Genomic DNA, 23,144 nt, shown 5'->3' on the forward strand with positions numbered 1-23,144 from the left:
TATTGAGTTAGAGCTGAACAAAAAAGCTTGAGAAGTGTTTAATTTATTCCTCATAACATCTATTCTTTTACAGTTCTTGTAATCAGTGATCCCTGGCTGACTTGTCTATGATTTCTGACAGGAAACTTTATTCTCAAAAAAAAAATTTTTTTTTTAATTTCCCCCTGCTATGCTTCCAAATAAGAAAATCATTAAAGGAAAAGAAAACAGCATTCAACATAGTGAGATAGGAACAATTCAGTTCAACTATTATTTGAGTAAAGCCTGTTTCCCTAACTAATCAAAATTCACAGTAATGTGGGGAAAACAAAGCCAGACTGGCAGAAATAATACAGTTAGGCTTAGGAAAGACTTAGAGTGCAGTCATAGCTCATAAAAAGGTTATTCAGAAAGAAATCTGATGGCTGTGAAGTGAGAAGCTAATGCTAGCATGAGCAGAGCCTTACGTCATTCTTCAGTCGGTGTTCTGCTGTTCTGAAAAGGTCCCTAAAGTCAATTGCATCTTTCACTTTCTTCCCCTCTCCCTCCATTTCTTCCTTCTTCCTTGTTTCTCTCTCCTCTATATTCCTTACCTTCCTCTTTTCTCTGTTTCCATTGCTCCTTCCTTTCTTCCCTCTCCTCCTCCTCTTCCTCTCCTGTTCTCCTTTTCGTTCTTGCTTCCTTTGTTTCTCTCACCCCCTCTTCCTTTCTCCATTCCACTCACCCTTCTTTCCCTCAGCCCATTTAACTCTTCCCTTACTCTCTTAGCTCCATCCTTCCTCCATTCCTTCTCTTTTCTACACTGCCTTCCAATATTTTTCCAGGCTCTTCTCTGTTTTGGTTTTGGTTTACCCTCTGTACCAGGTCATGGGACAACATATGAAGTCCTCATACTCAAGACCTTACAGGCCAGGGCGACAGACAAGTTATCAATACTCAAATAACGTGTGAAGAATGAAAACGTGGGGGTGTCTTAAGCTGTTATTGGAGAAAGAGTTTCTCTAAACTAACCCAGCCTGGATGGTCTGAAAAGGCTTCTAAGAAGAGGGCAAGGAAGGGGGTCCTGAGTGGGAAACAGTGTGTGCAAATGAAAGGAGGTAAGAGAGAGGGGGGCAAACATAGAAAGAAAGGAAAGAGAGATAAAAATGCATGTTGCTGTTAAAACACTGAAGGGACTCTTTCATGACCAGGAATATCATGGTAAATGTACTGTGTCCCAGGGATCTCTGAGGACTATGGCTCTTTCTCAGTTAAGCCCATGAGTCTGTCTCCATATTCAAAAATCTGATATTCAAAGTACTTAATAACAGGTATAGCTCAGGTACTGACCAATCATAATGGTCATAGTCTAAAGTGCTAAACCAGGTCTTGGTCTTAGAAGCCCCATTAGTTGCTTGAATAAGGGAAATCATGAGCATTCCAGGGGAGGACCTGGGATAGCTTGGGCAATTTGAGGGGAATTTAGGGAGCTTGGGGAAGTAGCTCTTTAAGAACCACTACCACAGGAGTCCTCTAGTATTTTAACTACCAATGTGTACTTAAACAGCCAAAGATTAGCCTTGTCTCCCCTGAGGTTTGGGTCAATGTTTCAGCTCCAGCCCATGATCTCTGGGGGCTCCTGCAGGGCCTTAAGGCAGATATACAAATCCTCCTTCCTTTGAGCATAATGAAGAAGCCAACCAGTACTCCTCCTAACTCACCATAACTGGAGTGACTGCTCCTACAAAACCCCTTCCTTCTGTTCTCAGACCTGATTCTTAATGGAATCAATTAGACACATGCTGATCCATGGTTCCACCACTCAGCCCTGAGGACTGAAGAAGGAAAGAAAAGAAATGACGGGGTATTTGTCTCCAGGATCCAAAGCACTTTGGGAAGTTATATTGGCCAAAAGCCAGTGGTATCTAGAGCACTCTTTCCCTTTTGCTTACCTCCTCTAGTCTACTCCTAAATGACCTACCCCTAACTAGTTTTATGCCATGAAGACAGAAACTTTGCTAATCTTGTATACTTCTGATTCCCATTCATTCATTCATTCATTCATCAATGATTCTTTTGAGTACTGAATGAATTGGTGAGTATATGAACTTCCTTCTGGCCCTACTCTAGCTATAGGAAGAAAGGAAGCAAAAAAAAAAAAAAAAAAAAAAAAGCCCATACTGAAAGGAGTGAGATATGGTCCTGAAAATCCAACAACCGTGTTATTATTTTCCCATAGACCATTGTAGTTCAGTCCCTCAAGAAGAGCAGTAAAGATGATTTAAACTATATCTAGGGGCTCTGGGACTAGTAAGCACTGCGCAGTTTGAACAAAATCCAAATACTTTACTGTGGCTGAAAAGGCCCATGTCATCTGACTGTCACCTTGCTCTCTAAACTCATTTTCTACCATCCTCAACCTTGTTTATGTTATTCCAGCCATACTGGCCATCTATTTGTTCTTTGTATACACCAAACATTCTCACTACATGGTCATTCTTGCTGTTACTATTTTTTCTGCTTAAAACGCTCTTCTCCCAGATTGTCTTATGCCTCTCCCAGATCCTTTTATCATTCAGGTCTCAACTCAAGTGTGAGCTTCTCAGCAAGATCTTCTTTGAACTCTATCAAATATGGCCCCCTTCTCCCCACCTGCCCAAGTTCAGCTTGATTACATTTCCCAGCTTCATTTTTTTTTCTTAGCACTTATTACTATCTAAGATAACATTGCTTATATATCGTTTTCTTCATTCTCTCTTGCTTTCTGTCATTGCTAAGACCTAACTCCCTTGAGAACTGACACCTTATAGGCTGTGTCCTCAGCATCTAGAATAGTTCCTAGCACATTGTCAGTGCTCAATAACTATTTGTTTAATGAGTAAATGCATTACTGGAGGGTGGACAATACCAAGCTCTCTATAAATTCAGTGGGTATCTGTGACCTGCCCTTGATTTCTATCCATCATTTACAAATTGTTTTTTAAGTAAAATATGTTAACAACATCATAAAAATCTTTTGGAAAAAGTTTTATAGATTTCAAACTTTCTACATTTTAAAAACAACCAGAAATGGAACATTTGGATAAGCAGGCATTTTGAAATGCAACTGCTCCTAATTGATTAATTGGTCATATAAATTTAACCTTTTGCAAAGCAGATTTATTTAAATCAGAGAACTGAAAAGATAGGAGCTCAGTAGCCAGAGCTCTCTATCATCCGGTAAGGGATAATAGAATAAGTTGATGGCAGATAAACTCTATTACTAGTAAATGAAAGTGTGCTAACAAATACTGGGCTTCACCAGCTGAAAGACTCCTATCTGCTTATAAGATTTGAGGGATCATTCTAACCTTTTTAAAGTAGGATCTAGGAATCCCCCTAGACATTTTAGCACAAACAAATGTTCAATGAGTGCACTTGTTTTTATGTGTTGCCTTTTAGAAAGTAACATATTTAGTGGCAGTACAAAATGGGAGAAGGATGTCTGGAGATATAAAGTTGTGTGCTGGGATTTGACTGCATTATTTCACAGCTGAGCTCATACTCTGAGTTAGCATTTGTAAGCTCTTGCATAGGTGCTTGGAGCTGTGTAGAATATGGACAAGGTCTACAGTGGTGGAACTGGCATTGTCAAAAGAAGGCAAGTGTCCCAGCCACATCCAAAGTCAAAAGGAGTTCATATCTTGAGGACGTATATGAGGATTTATTTCTAAGAAGAGGGACGGGCTTTCCCCTCCCCCAGGGTTGGATGGAAGTTACAAGACGGGCTTTTAGGAGGTTCCTGGGGAGTCAACAAGGTCTTCCATTAACCCTCCAAATGCTCATTTCTTCATCTTTCTCTTATCTAATGTCTTTGCCTTTCTTTTCACTTATGTAAGCTCCTCTTGGAAGCTACATACCATTGTCTTGGTCTGTCAATTAAAAGAGAAAAGCCCATCTTTGAAGAGTTCCTTTTATTTATGAAACTTACCTATATGTAAGAAGTAAAAAAAAAAGAAAAAAAGAATTATAGTTACACGTTGATCTCTGATGACAAAAGAAAGCCCAGAGGCTATTAGCCCCTCATCTAATGTAAGTCAGTCCCCAAACTTTGCTTTTATATCATTATCTTATATTTGGGGTCAGGATCTTTGCTTTGTTTTGTTTTGTTTGTTGTAAGTGGAAAAATATGGAATGGGAAGAGAGAGGTATTCCTGATAGGTTATTTAATTAACTTTGCTATATAGTAAATGTAGATAATGTGCAAGAGATAAGTTATTATAAACTTAAGAGCTGGTCTCAGATATACTTATCACCCAAAGGAAATTTTGTTAGTTAGAGGAACTACAAGATAATATCTTTTTGTATTCTAAAAAAATCCTTATTTCTGCCAGTGTGGCTTGGTTTCGCTAATACCTAATTATCCACCATCATTGACTTTTATTATGATTGGTTTTCTAATAGGTGATATTAATATTCAGTGTTTGAATATGTTGCCCATTAGTGTGAGAAAAAGCCAATACTGTGACACTAATATCATATTTAATGTGATTTATTATTTTAATTTTTAATATGGCTCTTGATCATTCCATATTTTTAATATTCACATTTTAAGATTGTTAGACTTTTTTTCAATTACTTTTCTGTTTTTGCATAATTAGTATCATTTCACCTCATCTCCTGTCCCTTAGGTGCATAATAATGCATCATTATACCTCTCTACCAATAGGAACAGTGAAGATTCAGAGATATGAAAGTGATTTACCTAATTTTTTAAAAAGTTTTTTAATTCTGTTTTGAGTATTCGTGCCTTCCTTTCTCCTTGACTCAATTTTCTCTTTCTATTTGTTCTCTTGTTTTTCCCTTTGCTCCCTACCTCTTTTCTTTCTTTACTTTTCTCTTCATGCCTCCCTCTCTCCCCCCATACCTTTCTTTCTTTTTCTTCCTCTTTCCTTTATTTGCTTTTTTTCTTTGAAAGAACATCAATAAGAAAATTTTTGTTCTGCTATTGTATAAGAAATAATTGTACAGTATAAAGTTATAACTTATATTGAAGAAAAATGCTTTCTAGGACACATCTTACCACCTGCTCAGTTCACAGTCGTTCTGAGAGGGGTCAGGGACTGCAAGATGGAGGCCCTGGCAAAGCAGCTGGAAAAGCAGTGGGTGAGGAAGCCATATCTACATACAGCTTCGCTTTTTCCTTGTCTGGAAGCAAATTACCTGTCTAAGAGTTTACTGTAACTTTCCCCTCCTCTTCTGTGGCAAAGAGTGAATTCCATGTTCCTGAAATTGACATGAAGTAAAAGAGTGGCATGGTCTCTTGCCAGTAGATTAATGGCACTGCCATGCTGGGTAATGCAGTGCCATGATAAGCCAAATCATCTTTGATTATCTCATGACACTGATTAGAATAAGTGTGTGATGGGAAGAGAAAAGATGGTGACAGTTTTAACTCTACCTGTCTAAAATCTAACTCAACATCTTGTTCTCCAATTTGACTCTTTCTTTAGACTTTTCCATTTCTGTTGATGGTTTCATCATTCTTCCTTCCTGTCACCTGGACTCAAAATATCAAAGTTATCTTTGGTTCTGCTGTCTTTTCATCCTAAATCAGTCCCAGACTTTTTTCCTTTATTATCCTTGAGAAATCTATCTTTTCACTCAATTCTGGGCCTTTTCCTACCCTTCCTCCCAACTCTTGAGACTTTTTTCTTCCTGTCTTTGGATTTTTCTTTTCAACTCCATTCCAAGTCTGCTGTTAGTTTAATCAACTACTTTGACCAAATCAGCCTTTGCTCTAAATTCTTCAGTGTTTTTCTGTTAGATTCAGAATAGAGTATAAACCTCTTAGCCCAGAATATAAGGTCTTCCATAATCACTCTTCCCTCCTAAGTCCTTTAACACCCTCTTTGTTCTAACAAGGCAAGCCTGCATTGTTTTATTTCTTGACCACTCTTGAGTATTTGGTAACAGGATTCTCTCTGTAAGTAATGTTTTCATCTCCTCCTGCCAACCCCCGCCCCCCCCCACACAGATATACCTCTGCACAAACACCTGTCTCTGACCCTCCCTTTATATTACTGCCTGAATTATAAGTCCCTGGCAAATGTTTTGATGGTGACAAAGATGAAGAGAAAGAATAAAACAAGTTTGAAGGAGAAACTTCTGAGCTGGGTTTCTGGCCAGAGGCTTGTGGTTTGAAATTACCTACCTTCCTGTTGCCATTCACAAAACATTCCTTAAATGAAAGCAAGAGAGAACTTCTCTTCAGTGGAGTAAAAGCAAATGTGATATATAGCTGGTACAAAAAAAAAAATATGGAACTCTTTATGAAACAAACTGGTTTCCCTTTGAGCTAGGAGCACATACTGGAACAAGAAAAAAAGGCAATGGCCACAATTTGGGTCTCTTTTCACATCAGCCAGGGGGCAAGGGCAGTGGCTTATTCCTTGGATAAGGCAACATCTTTCTTCCTTTGCTTATTTCCCAGGAGCTGGTAGGATTTCAAGCTTTTTGTGGCTTCCATCTCTTCCCCAGGAGTTGTGATATTTAGAGTGTTAGTCAACAGACTGATCCTGTTTTACATCTTAATTTCATCTTCATAGCACAGTCTGATTAAAACTTGGCAATATTAAAAGCAGATTAAGGAACCAAATAAACCAGCCATCACATAAAGTCACCATAGTTTTTAGTCTAAGTTATTCTGAGGGACTGTCTTCACACAATTTGGGGTTGCTTTAGGAGAGCAATAACTAAGTTTTTAAAAGTCAGTCCAGGGGCACCTGGGTGGCTCAGTCAGTTAAGCGTCTAGCCCCGCGTCCAGCTCTGTGCTGACAGCTCCAGATTCTGTGTCTCCCTCTCTCTCTTCCCCTCCCCGACTCGCTTTCTGTCTCTCTCTCAAAAATAAATATTAAAAAAAATTTAGAAGTCAGTCCAAACTCTTAACCACAGAACATCTCACATGTGTGTTCTACTCTTCTACTTCAACTCCAAACACTCCTTAAAGTCATCAAGTTATGAGGTCAACAGTGCCCCTGCTGGTAAAATGGCTTCTTTTTTTTTTTTTTTTTTTTTTATCCCTTCTTGGTTTTCTCTGGCTCAAAATTAGAGAAATCTGGCAGTAATATAGATTAAACTTAATGAGTAGTTTGGAGCAAAGATTCCAGACCCAAATCTCTTCAGGGTCATAGGGTTCAAGTGGTTACTAATGCCCAACTAAGGAGTACTTACTTTACAAAATGGTGCCTGTCTTCCAGGTGCACCAAGTATACTAATTACCCTTTCAACTTGTCTTCCTTCCTTTGATGAGCAGTGCAGAAATTAGCAAGGTAAATAAAAAGTATTCTCTCTGCTATGTGATTTGATTCCACAATAAAATCATGGAAAAGGTCTCATATTATTTGTCCTTGACTATTTATTACTCTTACCACACTCTACCCCCACCACATCCACCAAACATGGAATGCTTTGAACATAGATTTTGAAAATAAACAGAACACAAGTACATGCTAAAGAGAGTGGGTTTGAATGTGGTTCATTATTTAGCAGTAGTGAGCTTCCAACTCTACTTATCTGTCTCTTCTCTGTTTTTACCATTTTCTTTGTCCTAAAGCAAAAACTGGCCACTCTTCTCATCTTTATTAGGTTTTTTTTGAAATGTGTTTTAAAAAATTGTACAATAACATTTATTCATTCACTTACGCGTTCATCAATTATTTAATGCAAAGTTTGGTGTACTTTACCTGTATAGGGCCAGATTGCAAAAAATAACCAATATTGTAGGCTTTTCAGGCCATGCAGTCTCTGTCACAACTACTCACATCTGTTATTGAACATAAAAGCAACCACAGATAGTGCACACACGAATGGGCCTGGCTGTGATCCAGTAAGAATTTACTTACAAAAGAAAAAGAAAAAAAAAGAAATGGGCTGTTGTGCACTGATACCCAATTTAACACATTGATTAGCTCCTATATTCTTATTACTATGCTACTGTGTTAGGTTCTGGGGTGTACCGATGAACAGAACTTGGTTCCTGCCTCAAAGTAGTAACAGGTTACTATTTCAAGAATCAAGTCTGGCCTTAGACCAAGTCATTTTTGGTGTCTGGTTCATCTGCCTGCTGTTCTTTTCTCTGCCAGTTTCTCTGGCCCTGTGCTGCCCACCCCCATATGCCATCCAGAGTGGCTTGGTATTGCATAAATTCTCTTCCATTCCTCCCCCAGAACAAGCTGGCTCTCAGCACATTGTCCCCAACTAGCCAGAGGACATAATAAAATAATATACATCAAAGAGTGAATTACTGGCGTAGCTTAATTTGTTCATCCTTCAGGAGTACTTACATATTAAAAGAAGCTGTTTTAAATTCACAGACATCTACTTCAACCTGTAAAACTCTTGGCAGAGGGCTAGGGGAGAATTTTCTGGTCAGGGAAGTCCATGGTGCAATCTAAATCCCACAGTATCAATGACCACAGGTGCCTTTCTGTGATAATGAAGATAACCAACATGTATTGAGTCTGCATCACAGCAGTCATTATTCTAAGTGCTTTCCAGTAAGATCTACTTAGAGCTTCCTAATAACCCCATGAATGAAGTGCCATTATTATGCCCATTTTATAGATGAGAAAAATAAAGTTAAGACAGTCTAGATAATTTGGTAAAAGTCTCACAACTCCTACATAGCCCAGATGGTATCTGACACAAAAATGTTCAGCCTCAATTCAGTAACTGTAAAGAAGCAAGTCTTCTTTAAGTCAGAGAGTGTTGGGCTCCATAACAGAACCTTATAAGAGAAAGGAAAATTAGAGGTTGTTTACTATAATCTTATTCTAAGAACAAGGAAACTGAGGCTCAGAGACAGTTTTGGTTTTGACAAAATCAATGCAGACTGCTGTGAGTAAAATGCTTCTCTTAATGGTGTTTAAAAATATATATTTGTTTTTGTTAGCTTTGTGTTTCAGTACTACATGGCCTCTTGACAAAATAGCAGTAAAGAAAACATGAATTCATTAGAAAAAGATTTCTTCTTGCTGGGGACATTAGTCTGTGTAAGACTCTATCATGTGCAACTTTGCTCTTCTAAGTGTGCCCTTATTATTAATCATGGGCCAACTGGGGACACCTCATTGCCTGTCATCCACTGGGTGAGTGAGTCTTCGTGAAGCAAACCCACCCACCGTGCTCTATTGAGTGGGAGAGCAGAACAATACATTCCTTCATTAAGAGCTCACATCTAGACACCAGGGCTGACTATGCCTTCTCTGAATTTCCCAGAGGGTAGTTGAAAGCCCTGACAAAACATAGTTAAGGCGAGAGATTGCTGTCTTTTTTATAAAGACTGTAAAGAATTTCCCAGTCAGATGGCTCAATTGCCTGAGCAGTCTGCTTTGCATAGTGAATTCCATTTAGTTAGAGCAACAAGTGTTCAATTAAAAACAACCAGAATTGTAAAAAACTTAATATCATGTAACATGTACTCACATCTTATGTTTATTGTAGGTATAATTTTAGTTTCTTGTGTTTTCTTTAGGTGTATTTTCATAATAGCTTTTAAAAATCAAGGTGGATCTTAGAAGCAAAAGAAGATCTAAGTTTCTTTAGTTCTTGAGATTAGTTCTGATTGTGTAAATTGTCATAAGGCTAATGGAAACTCATAGCCTCAATCTGCACATTGTATTGGGAGTTGATCCTTCCAGTGTCTTCTCATGAGGATTGGTTTACATTAAATAAGGATTAAACAACAGGGGTACCTTCACCAACTGCACTGCTGACTTCATTTTCAATTGAAAAAAAAATGTTGGGCATAGAGAAATGATCTTTCCAATATGTAAAATTATATGTCATATCTCTTCTATATATGTCAATTTAATAAACCCAGAGCAGAGAAAAACTACTAGTTCTTGCTACAAGAAGTCTACAAAATATAGATAGCTTTGGTTACCTGCCCATAGCAAAGGTCAAGTAACTCTGAGTAGGACTAAACTAATAAGATAACAAGGGGACTAGATATTCTGGAAATGCAGAATATGGTGGTAAAAACTGGGTGACATTGAAGCTTATCCAGAGAGAATTAAAAAATGCTATTTATCCCCTACCCCCATCTACTTTTTTGATTGATTGAGATTTTCTACCCTATCCACTTTCTGATTTACTGAGACTCTAAGGCAACCATCACTTTTTATGTTATTTGGCGAATGTAATGTTAACTCATATCATAGTCTTGATTTTTTATAGAAGAAATTGAGAGTATTATATTGTTATTAGGTTATATAGCTGGAATGAGCCCAGGTATTCTTATTCTAACCCAGATATTTTTCTACTCCAACAGGCTGCTCTCCATGGTGGGAGTTGGGGCACAGGCAGGGGTGAGAGGGTAGTGATGGGCGTGGAGGAGGAAGAGCATGCTCTTCATCTCTTCTCACATATGCTTCTAAGGATGTGAGTAATAGAATTATTGTGTTGAGTAAAAACTTACTTGTACATAACAATTTTCTCACCATTCCAGAGTTAGGTTGTCCAGGGTAGGTACAGCTGCTCAACACTGTTAAGAAAGATCTAAACATCTTCTCTCTGCCGTGTCATTTTTAGTGTGCTGATGTGACTCCTTGGGGATAGCATGGCTGCTGCTGTTCCAGTTATCACAATTGTGTTCAAGTAACCATATCTTTGCTTTTAATAGGAAAAGCAGATGTTTACCCAGAGCTTGTAGCAGTCTTCTACTTCTACTTCATTATAATTGTCTCACAAAGTCACTCTAGCATTATGGGGGTAGTCATCTCTCCTGTGTTGGACACACCTCCATGCCCAAGCAAGCAGAGCTCTGTTATGCATAAAAAGGAGGGAATGGATTTGTAGATAGTCAATACACTTTGTCTGCAACAGTTACTGATTGGGTACTGTGAGCCTACTTCTTCTATATGCCTGGATACACAGGTTTCATTGGCAATACCTACAGTAGTCTCACCTTTGGTTAAGCTTCAAGGGAATAAAACACAGCTACTCTTCAGAAGAAGGTGGCAGACCCTGATTTACTGCATGATACATTGCTTGCACACTTGTCATGATTTCCCAAAAAGAAAGATAAACCTGGCCTCAGAAACCTCACTATACATAGCATGGAGTACTATTCTATTTTGTCCACTCTGTTTCCCTTCACATTTCATGAACAGTCTCTTTAGTTATTTTATTATTTCTCTAGGACTTACATAATTTTAGAAGTCGTTTCCTCTTATTCATGTATGTTACCTAGTCTTTAGCAAAGAGAGAGAGGAGCCATCCAAATGATGAAATTCTTTTCTCTCTGGAAAGAGCAACTGTTTTAAATTAAAGCATATCAGAAACTTAAGTTTTTGTTTCTAAAACTAAGGTTGTCTACATAAAGCCATTCCACATTTAGGCCTTCCATGACTGGCTTTTCTTTCATTGAGAAATGGATATTTAATGGTCATCCTATATAATAGCATGAATCCATTGTTTGAATAGAAGATGTAAGAGGGCCCTCTTCCCAGGAAAGAAAGAAAATCCGAATTGGGGCTTAACAGCATCCCAGCCCTGTCGCAAGTGGGTCTTCCTCCACAGCAAGAAGGGTCATAGTTTCATGTTGCCTTTGCTATGGTGACCCAGCAGTTGTGGAAACCACCACACAGAGTGACCAGCAGAAATGACCAGAAACAGCTGTGGAAGAACTATGCTCACTTTGCTCCAAGAAAATCCACTATGTAAGAAGTTGGGAAGTTGAAAAGAAAGTGGGTTTGTTTCCTCCACGTAGTTTTTCTGCTAAAGACTTAGAATAGTTCTATATTTCCCCCTTAAATTTAAACCACAAACCTGTTTAAATAACCTATAAAATATAAAGCTATTTTCTTTTGCTTAGTCTGTGTGTTTTTTCAGACTGTGCCAGTGTAGCAGGCAGCTCCCAGTTTACTTCCTGCTTAGGTAACCAGGCACCGCTAGAAACACAGAGCCTCAGGACACCCTCCCCAGCCTAGACATCTCTTGCTTTCTGCAAGCGTTCATAACCCCATGGTTTAGTTGACTAATTCTCCTGGAAATCCCATCACACACTTTAATTTTTCTTAGAACTCATATCGCTATTTTATGGTTGAACCATCTGTTGTGAGGCTGTGTCCAGCTCACTGTTCTATCTTCAGGGCCTAGTTGTGTGCCTCTTATCCAATGGGAAGTCAGAATATTTTGGTTTTAGGTCAAAATTGATCATGTAAGAGAAGCTAGGTATGCAGTCCTGATTAGCTTGAAGACAAAAGGAAAGAATAAGGAACTTTTGAAGCTAGTGGATAAAAAGATGCACATTCCTTGGTTCTGACTTTTCTTTCCATTGTGATGCCATCACACAGGTTGGCTTTGGCTATTTATTCAATTCTATTTCAACTAAAATAGAACATGTGAGTTTGGAACATTTCACCATGCTTTGCCAAACTATGATAGTGACTTGGTTTCCAAGGGTGGCTGAGGTATTACAACCCTGCTGGTTTGCCTCCAAATTTTAGCCAGTATCCTGGCTAATGGAATAGAGAGGCCAAATTGCAGATCTCTCATTTGTGTCTCATTAGAGAGAGAGAAGGAAGAGAAATAACAGCACTCTCCTAACTGGAGATCTCAACTTCTGCCTGTCCTTTTTATTGGACATGAAACCAGTCATACAAGATTAGATTCACCATTGATGACTTGGGTAACAAACTTGGGTAACAAATTCCTACACAAGGAAGGAAGTAATACAAGTCAGACCTGAACAACCATTTTTCACAGGAGCTTTCATAGGAATTTCTTGATCAGTAAAATTTGACAATGTAAAAGCCAAGGCTCCTTAGTACAATGAGATGGGACACAATTGCTTGGTGGTTAAAGGCTGGAGCCAAAAAACCTGGGTGTCATTCCAGACCCACCACTGACTAACTAAATGATGCTGAGCAAATTACCTGATCTCTGTGTTTTCTTCATGCGAAAAATAGCAGTGATAATAGTAACTACCTCATAGAATCTTTGTGAGGATTAAGTTATATTTTGCTTAGAATAGTGCTAGGAATATATCACACAGGTTTCTTAATAAGTTATCAGTAAGAGTAACTGAGGGCTCTGAGACTATTATAGATAACAATAGAGAAAGTGTAGATACAGTGTCCACGAGGTACAGTTGAGAGCCAGACGAAGGTGACCCAGCTCACAGCTGGAAACCTTGAAGGAATGATCTCAATAATGGATGGCCAAGATGCAGATTAACAACTGGGGCTGGACATCCTACAAGCCTGGAACTAGCAAAGGCTTTGCAAAGTCTCTGATGCCATGAGCTTTACATTCCCTAAATAGAATTTATCTTTTTGAGCTAGTAAGACTTGTTGCTGTGTCATTTTCTGAGCTGTGCTTCCCTTCCATACCTTTCATCCACCTCACACTCCTTTGGGATGTTTTCTAGGTCTTAGTAACCTCTCTTGACAAGAGAAATGGAGCTCAGGCTCTCAGCAGCGGTCCAAGCCACACAGATGTTATGGGTCAAGGAAGACCCATTACATTTCTTGAGGTTCTCTTCATTGGGCAGGGTATTGCATGGATGGCACTTGTAGATATTCATCCCTGGAACCTGGCTGGTTGAAGGTGCAGTAAATACAAGAGAGAGTTGAAAGATAAACTTGACTGCGTATATCCTTTCCATTTTATAAACTGCCTACATAGTAAGCACACTGACTGGAAAAAATTAGAGCTATGATAAATGCAATAAAATTGCCCATTACTTGCATAATTGAGAATTATAAATATTTTAAATAATAAAATTTTGAAAAATTACTGTATTAGTGCTCTGGGAATGTTTTAAATCTGTAAAGACTGGGGGATTCATAAGGATGGCTGAAGACAAAATCTTTCCTTTCATATCTCTGAGATCAAATATTTTTCTTGGATACTTCAGAAACCTTCAAAATTGGAAAAAGTGAATATGTGAGCAGTTAAGAGGAAGGAAGCCCTGAAGAGTGAGGGAAGGGTAGTTCTTCTGGGAAGATGTATTTAGGAAAAAGGGGAAGAGCAAAGAAAAAAGAAATGCAAAAATAGAACTAATTTGACACTGTATATATGTCTTTCATTGCTGTACATCCTTTTGCCCCCAAAGGGTATAATTTGATGTGATTTAGTAAGGCTTTCTGCTTTAATTAGGTATCTTAGTCCTTGAAAATTGAGACTAATCCCCAAAGTGTATGAGAGGCATGAGATATTTAAATATTACTAGGGAAATACAAGAGTAGTATAAACTAATATCCCAAGGCAGATCCTCTTAATAGATTTGTAATGCTTGTACATAGAGGAAAAAAAAAGAAATAGTATTTGTTCTAATCTTTTCTATAATTTAGTCCTTAATATGTTTGCATATGTAGTTGTATATATATGTATATGTGTCTATATTATATACCTATGATAAATGTTGCTAGTTATAGGTGAAATACCCACTTTTACTTTTACTTCTTCATCACTAGCAAACCCAATTTAATTTGGGATGACAATGTACCCAGCTTTTTTTTTTTTTTAAGACATGTTTCCCAGATTCCTTTGCAGCTACCTGTGATTGTGTGCCATGGTTCTGGGCAATGCTATCTAAATGCAGTTACTGGGGGTTTTAGCAAATTTTCTTTTTTTAATAAGTGCAATGCCCCTGATTTCTTGCTCCTTCCTCTTCTTGATTGGAATTCAGCTTATGAAGGTGGAGGTAGAGAACATTAGGATGGAAGAGCCATGCTAAAAATGGCAGACTATAAGAATAACCCCAGGCATTGGTGAATTTGTGTAACTGTGTCTCATTAGGGTGAAAAATAAACTCATAATTGCTTAAGCCTCTTATATTAACTGTAATATACTTACAAGGGTATATATGGAACAACAAAGCATGAGAGGGATTAAAACAATTCTTATTTATCCATCACCAAGGCTTAGATAGGCATGTGTTAGATTTGACACCTGTTGGGTGGGTGTAGCTATAAATTTGGAAATGTACAGGGAGATCCAACCTCCAAAACAATACAGTATTTCTACATTTATAGTACTTGAAATATAGTAGGTATGCTGTACTGATGTGTTCATTTTTAGAATAATTCTAGGTTTATTTGTCTTTCCCCCCCAGTGGGAACATCTTGATAGAAATTTATCAACAAGATTTTGATTTTATACAAAATACATTTAACTTATTTACTTGATCTTTTCTCAGTATCTTGTTTATTCATCATTCTATGTACGGTTAAAGGGAATCTAATTGGCAAGATTGTTTTTAATGCTTCTATGTAGATAAGAAGACACATTTTAAAACAAATTATAATTAATAAAACAACAGATGTGAAATCTTTAACAAACTGTACCAGGGAGCACAAGGTATGTGTGACAATTACAGCAGAATCAGGCATGCAGGTGCTATTTATTTTCTTACCAGCTCCAACCTTTGGGCCAAGAGGGCAGTTGATCTCTCCTGGATGTTTCAGAGGGCTGCTACTCTACCTGCTTGTGAAAATTCTGTTCCTCTGAGATTTGTGCCATTGGGCTGCCTCCCCTGTTATCTACTAACCTTCTGCACACTCACCTTCACTGACCGAAGACTTTGGCCTAAGATGCACAACCTTCTTCTCTATTCAGGTCTCTCTCTTCCTGGCAGTTGAAATCCTTATGTGTGTAACCCTACTGCAGCATTGCCTCTCACATGCTGGACACGATATCACTCTACCCGTAAATACTTCAGGACATACCTCCAAAAGATGAAACACTACTAAGAAACACATCCGTAATGCATTAATGAGCAAACAGTCACAGTTCACACATCTTCAGTTGTCTCATCTGTTTTCAGTTTCTTTGTTTAAATAAAGCTCCAAATAAGGCCCATATGTTTCATGTAGTTGGCATGTCTTTTAAATTAGTCTCTCTCTCTCTTCCACATTTTTATGAAGATATAAAATATAGTAAAGAGAGAAAAATAAACTAAGATATACAGCTCAATGAATTTGTGTATAACTAATATCCAGATTAAAATATAGAACATACCTAGCACCCCAGATTTCCTCATGCCCCTTACTCATCTATACCACTCCCCCAGAGGTAACCACTTTTTTGTTTTAAATCTGTTTTAATTAAACTGTCAGTCTGCTCTCCCTTTCTTTCCCTCCTTCCTGCCTTCTTCCCTGCCTTCTTTTATTCTTTCCTTCTGTTCTTCCTTTGTTCTTGCAATTATTTTTGTTCTGTATAATATCTCATCATGGAGATTTTGCTAATGACATTATTAACGTCATTTAACATGCCATTCTGTCCCCTGTATTGCCACTATCTAATAGTTATGGCTATATTAGATCCAGCATACAAATGCACACTTGCACACATACACATAAATATGGAAACATGTTTGTGTGTATATATGCATATATACACATACAAATATACACATACATCATTATTTTATTAAGAGCTGCAAAATGGGGATATTCTAATTGTATCTTTTGTTCTCCATTTATTAATGTGAATCATCTGTAAAGAAAAACTTCTATTAGGTTATCAAAGTTACAGCCCCAATAGGAAAAGCAGGAAAAATTCTCATGCTTTCTGTTTATTTATGTTTTAAAAATTTTGAATTGGTTCCTTAGTAATTTCTAAAAGTATCCAATAATTTTACTTTTACATATCATTAAGAAAAATAAACATAAATTTAAAACTATTTGGTATGTTCCAATCCACTGAATTTATTATCCTTTTAGTACTCCAACTATCCCATCATTGGTCAATAAGAGCCTATTCAAATAGATTCCTGAGTCTTTTAGACATGATCCTAATGGTTTTTGATAGCTTCCTTGCTCTTTGGTGCAACAAAACGTTGGCGGCTTATCTTGTATATTTTCTTCCCCAGATCTGGAATCAGCCATTTTTCCAAGGAATGTAGAAAAGGAGATCTTTTTTAGTATGGGAAATAGGCCTGATGCTACAAACAATCCAGCAGCAAAAGAAAACAAAACAAAAACTGATGACATAGGAGAAAGGGAAAAAACGCTAGCAAATATTTCAGTGGTCAAGAGGGGCTGGGATCTGATGAAAGTATTGGCTTATAATGGGAGAAAACAGCTAGTCTTCTATAATAACATGAGTGTGTGTGTGTGTGTGTGTGTACACACACACACACACACACACACACACACCGATTTCAATGTTAATGCCATCTAAAAAACACCTTACAGTATCATGCAGTGTTTCACCCAATATATGGGTATCATGGCCCAATCAAGTTGACACATAAAGTTAACCATCTCTAAGAGTGAAAGTACAGATGTTGGTTGGTAGACATGATGAAGAGGCTGTAGGTTTCTTCATATCTCTGCTCAACTGTCACCTTAGAGAAGGCACCTCTGACCTCCCTGACTATAACTCACTGCCATCATACGTGTATCTCCATCATTTTTATCTGAGATATTGCCATATCTCATGTGGAATGCTGCACAAGCCCCCTGATCGTCTCCCTGCATGCATATTGCCCCTATATAATCTAACCCCTTCACCACAGGTAAGGACGTGTTTTCTGTCACATTAAAAAAAAAAACTACATCATATCCTTCTCAAATTTTTCCCTTGTCTAAATTAAATTTAGACTTCTTAACATGGCCTTTAGAACTCTTCAATGCCTGGTCTCCATTGAATTTTGCAGTTTCCTCTGCCCATGTCCACTACAGATGCTTACCAGTTTCTGATCCCTCGAATGCTCCATTATGCTTTCCATCATGAGATCTCTGCACTTTTGCATATGCTGTGCCCCCTGCCTGGAATGCTCTTCCTTCTCCTCTTTACCTTGGCAACTTCTCTTTGTTCATATCTCAAACTGTCCTTCACTGTACCTCTGACTATATCTGACATCTCCTCCATCACACTCATAAGCATCCAACATCTCTCCTTCATGGCATTTACCATAACTGCAATCTTGCACTCATTTATGCAAAGCTTCCATTAGTTTCCATCTCCCTCCCATGGCAGCACACTCAATCAACATGATTGAGTTTACACGTTGTGGATTACCATTTAGGTTACAATGTGAAATATAGATTGGAACATACTAAAGTAAATAAGTGACATAGATAATAAATGTTATGAATTCAGAAGACAGAGAAAGTTTACTGTGAGCTCCTGAAAATTTGTCAGAGAAAGGACTTAAAATTCATCTAGCAAGATGAGTGGTGTCCAGAAGTAGCAGAGTATTATGGTTAAGGGCAAAGATGCTGAAGTTTGACATATGAATCCCAGCTGAACCGCTCAGTATCTGTATAACTTTGGAAGAGTGCTTTATTGCCTCTAAACCTTTATCTGTAAAAAATAATGGGAATATTACTAGTGTTAGCTCACATTTACTGAGCACTTACTAAAACCTAGAGACTATGCTCAGAGTGTTATGTGGATTATCCCATGAAATCTGAAACCATGAGATGGGTGTTCTTCTTGTCCCTGTTTTGCCAATATGAAAATAGAAGCTCAGAAATTTGAAATTACTTTCTCAAAGTCACATATCATATTAGCACCATCTCATAAATGAGGATTAAATGAGGTAATGTAGAGATCACAGCACTATGCTTAGTACACAGGAAGTACTCACTAAGGCATTGGTATCTTCATCTCCACTGATAAAGTGGAAAGAAAGTTGTCTGGCAGCATGATAAAGGCCTGGAGATAGTGAAGCATGTGATAGACCCCAAGGAAACCGATCAGGCCTATCTTGCTCCTTAAGAGGGAATGAGTAAGTGTAGAAGGGAGACATGGCTGAAAATGATGGCAGGGAAGGCCTCTGAAGGACTTTACAGACACTGATACTTAGGGAGGGGATAGCAGTGTTTGGCACCAAATTGCTCTTGCTCTTAAGTTTACTGCCTTAATCTGCACAACAAACAGCAAGGTTTGGGTGGGAGTTTGTGTGATGTAGGTGTGATGTGTGTCCTTAAAGGTGCAACTGTTTGCCTATAGCCCTCAGATGTTTCCCTCTTCCTAGTGAATAAGGGTCAAGGATAGATTTTACATACATTTTGCAGAAAGTAATTCATTTGTGCTGTTCTTCCTCCCTCCCCAAGAAGAATTTGGGGGAACTCAACAGTGTTCTAAGAAATTTTTAATTGCAACCTTTAACTCACTAAGTCTGTCCCCTTCCCTCAGATACTCAACTTGGCAACTTGCTCAATATAAAGGAATAATTCATTTGATCCTCCCCAAAGGTTAAGCCCCGGGTATATGTGGGTGCAATACCAATTGCTGGTTTGGCAAAAGCCAGTAGCCATTACCTGAGTGGCTTCCACAAGCTACCCTTGGGAGGATTTTGTTTCCAAAGCTGGTGGATGTAGTTACCTATAGGACACACTGACTTGAAGGGGAGAATTTGAAAGAGGTCATGGAAAAGGGCCAAAATATGGGCTAGAATCCTCATGGGAGCCCAGAGCATGCTCAGTATTGGTCCAGTGGCAGACATGCTCCTATTCCTGAGTGTGGAGGGTTGGCTGAGATCTGACCCCATTTCTTTGGACACACAAATCCTGTGGAAGCATCCCAGAAATCTTTGTAGAAAGTCTTATTCATGAAACCGGGGGCACCTTAAATAATGAAACAGCAAACAAATCCATACCTCACCACTGAATTTAAAGGCAAGGGGAAGGGAGAATAACTTCTGCCACAAATTCTTTTGCCTATGCTTTTCCTGTCCCCTACAGCTAAATAGTGCTTGGGGCTTGTGCTCTTCTAGCTAAAAACAAAAAAACAAAAAAACACACAAGTCCCACCTGACTGATTCAAAGACATCTGAAAGGCTGTTAACATGACAGTAAAAACTAGAACATCAGGAATAGCTTGTTTGGAGTCTGTGCAGATGTGCAGAGAGAGATAAGAGGCAACTGTGAATGTCCTGGAGGAATGGGATCTAAATTTGACGGAGTTTGCTGCATCTGGCTAGGACAGACAATAAGGCTTTTTACTAGTGGGAATTCTAGCAGGAGCACTCCAAGGACTCTAGGATGGGTCTTTTGCTATTATTCCATGGATTCCTTTTACAGAATAATAATTATAATTATAATTATTACTGTTATTATATCTATCTCATTATTATTATGCCATAGAAATTCTCCCATTACTTTTCCCATGCCACAGAACAATGGGCAGATGCAGTGTTTATGAGGATCCTTATGAATAAGGCACCTACCTGGATTGTTGTAGTCTTTGTTGTGGTCTTATTTTTTTTTCACCATTTCTCCCCTCAGAGAGTCCCTCTTAAAATTTCTTGCAGGGCTGGTTTAGTGGTCACAAACCCCTTTAATTTTTGTTTGTCTGGGAAACTTTTTATCTCTCCTTCTATTTTGAATGACAGCCTTGCTGGATAAAGAATTCTTGGCTGCATATTTTTTTTTTCTGATTCAGCACATTTGATATATCCTTCCACTCCTTTTTGGCTTGCCAAGTTTCTGTGGCTAGGTCTGCTGCAAACCTTATCTGTCTTCCCTTGTAGGTTAAGGACTTTTTTTCCCTTACTGCTTTCATGATTCTTTCCTTGCCTGAGTATTTTGCAAATTTGACTATAATATGCCTTGCTGATGGTCAGTTTTTGTTGAATCTAATGGGTGTCTTCTGTGCTTCCTGGATTTTGATGTCTGTGTCTTTTCCCAGGTTAGGAAAGTTTTACACTCTGATTTGCTCACATAAACCTTCTACCCCTATTTCTCTCTCTTCATCTTCTGGGATCCCTGATTCTGATATTGTTTTTTTAAATGAGTCACTGAGTTCTCTAATTCTTAAACCATACTCTTTTGCCTTAGTCTCCCTCTTTTATCCTGCTCCATTATTCTCCATAAGTTTGTCCTCTATATTGCTGATTCTCTGCTTTCCCTCATCCATCCTCTGCTGTGGCATTCATTTGAGGTTGCAGCTCAGTTATAGCCTTTTTTATTTCATCCTAACTAGCTTTAACTTCTTTTATCTCCACAGAAAGGGATTCTAATCTATTTTGAATCCCAGCTAGTATTCTTATTATGATGATTCTAAATTCTGGTTCAGACATCTTGCTTGTATCAGTGTCTGTTAGTATCTGGCTGTCATTTCTTCCTGCTCTTTCTTTTGGGGTGAATTCCTTCGTTCCATCATTTTGAAGGAAGAAAAGCAATTAATAAGGTAAAAAATAAAATTAAAAATTAAAAACAACACACACACAAAATCTAATAGATGATGCTAGATCCTAGGTGTGTTTTGGTCTGGTTGTTGAAGGGATAGATTAGATAAAAAAGATTGATAGATTAGAGAAAAAAAGGAAAGATAAAAGACAAAGTAAAAGAAAAAAGAAAAGAAAAAAAGGAAAATATTTGAAAATTTGGAAAAAGGAATACAAGGAAATAGAATAAAATGAAATGATGGAAGGAAAGTAGAATTTGAAAAATTTACAGAAAAGTAAAAAATATAGTAGAAAAAGAAAAAATATTTTAATAAAAATTGGAAATAAAAGTAAAATTCTTCTCATTCTGTATTCAAGAATAAGAATAGAAAAGAAAAAAAATTGAATAGATGGACCAGCGAACAGACTGAAATATGATTGAAATTACATCGGTTTCTCCTAGAAGTCAAACCAGGAAGCACTTTATAGTCCATAAACTAAGTAGGCGGAGAGACTTGTGGTGCTCCTGAAGAGTGACTTTGGCCCAGTTGGGCAGGACTTAGTGTAAAGTCTCCGTTCTCCACTAGATGGTGCTGCTTAGCTTACTGGGGTGGATTGTTGTGGTGCATGTAGGCGAGTATTTGCATGTGCGGGAGGGGTGAAAATAGCGTCACCCAGACATCCAGTCTCTAGTATCGGAACTCTGTTCTCCCCGACCAGCCATTGTGCACCCCTCCTTTGTCTCCAGCTACCGTCCACTCCCCACTTTTACACTGTCTGTGACCAAGCCCCAGGTGGCACCTCCCTCCTGAGTTTTATCTCAGATGCGGCTGTTTCCCAACCCATCCCTTTTGAAGGACTATGGCTTTGACCCGCTGGGATCCTCTGGGGGAGGGTCTTACTGAGCAATGGCCGGGTGCCTGCCCACCCCTAGGAACTTCGGGAGACTGTCCTGCTTGCTGCCAATGCCCAGAGACTGTGGCCAGGTACCAGCCCGCCCAGAAAAAGATCATGCGATCGTGTAGCAGCAGAGTTTCAGGTATTATGGTAAGTCACAACACATATCTGGCACCAGGCTTCCCCTTAATGTCCTTGTTCCAGCACCAGTAAATGTAGTTGTTCTCCAGGGTCCACTGGGAACTTTGCCTGTGGGGTGGCTGCCAAGCCTCTACCAAATGTCCTCTCAGCAAGGGAATGGCCTCTCCCAGTTTTGCCTGAGTACCCCTCGGACCTTGCTCTCTGATCCTGGGTGCCCTTCCCACCAGAGCACTGACAGTTATGAAGCTGCAGAGTTTCAGACTCTGCACTCTCCCTGTTTATAGAGTCTTAATGGAATTTAAACCCTCTCCTTTCTCCCCCTCTTTTTTTTCAATCAGTGGCTGTTTACACTTTTCCATTTTCTCTTCAGCTGCTTTTGGGGGGCACTGTTTTTCCTGTACTCTCCCTCTGTCTCGGTCCTCTCTTCACAAGAAAAGTGTTCCCTGAACTCTGTGGCTTCCCTCTTTCCCAGTTTACCTCTTCATGCCATGTACCTGCTGAGTTTTGTGGTTCAGGTTGTGCAGATTGCTGTGTTAATCCTCAAATCAGTTTTTTAGGCATGTAGGATGGTTTAGTGCTGATCTGGCTGTATTTCATGGATGAGAGATGCAAAAAACTTCCATGCTGTTCCACCATATTGGCCCCTCCACTATTGAACATCTTTTATTGGTATCTGGGTTTGTCGATATTTATGGGTCCTTAGAGTTAAAAGCAATATTTTTCCTTTACCACTAGATTTATGAAAAATGATCATCTAGCATTTTTAGTTCTATATTATACATAACTAATTGGTGTTTGCCCCAAAAAAGTTTCTTAGTGAAATAAATTTGGAATTACTTAGCTTAAATGAGTTTATTTTATTCAGTACACTGAGTATTTAATATACATTTTGGCAGCATATCCCAAATTTATTTGAAAACTAAATACCTTTTATTTTCTTCTCTTTGGCTTTACTTTACTTTATAAGGAATCACCTGGAGGCTTGTTAAAATACCTATCCCTGGGCTACAACCAGAGATTTTGGTAGAGTACTCTTGGG

At 38.5% G+C, this 23,144-nt stretch overlaps 1 protein-coding gene across 1 annotated transcript in view; it reads left to right on the forward strand.

The window, feature by feature from the left end:
* MACROD2 (mono-ADP ribosylhydrolase 2) overlaps nucleotides 1-23,144 on the forward strand; it is a 1,987,236-nt gene that overhangs the window by 1,377,252 nt on the left and 586,840 nt on the right. The gene's annotated exons all lie outside the window — the stretch shown is intronic.

This window comes from Acinonyx jubatus, chromosome A3, assembly GCF_027475565.1.
Source record: "Acinonyx jubatus isolate Ajub_Pintada_27869175 chromosome A3, VMU_Ajub_asm_v1.0, whole genome shotgun sequence".
Lineage (NCBI taxonomy): Eukaryota > Metazoa > Chordata > Mammalia > Carnivora > Felidae > Acinonyx > Acinonyx jubatus.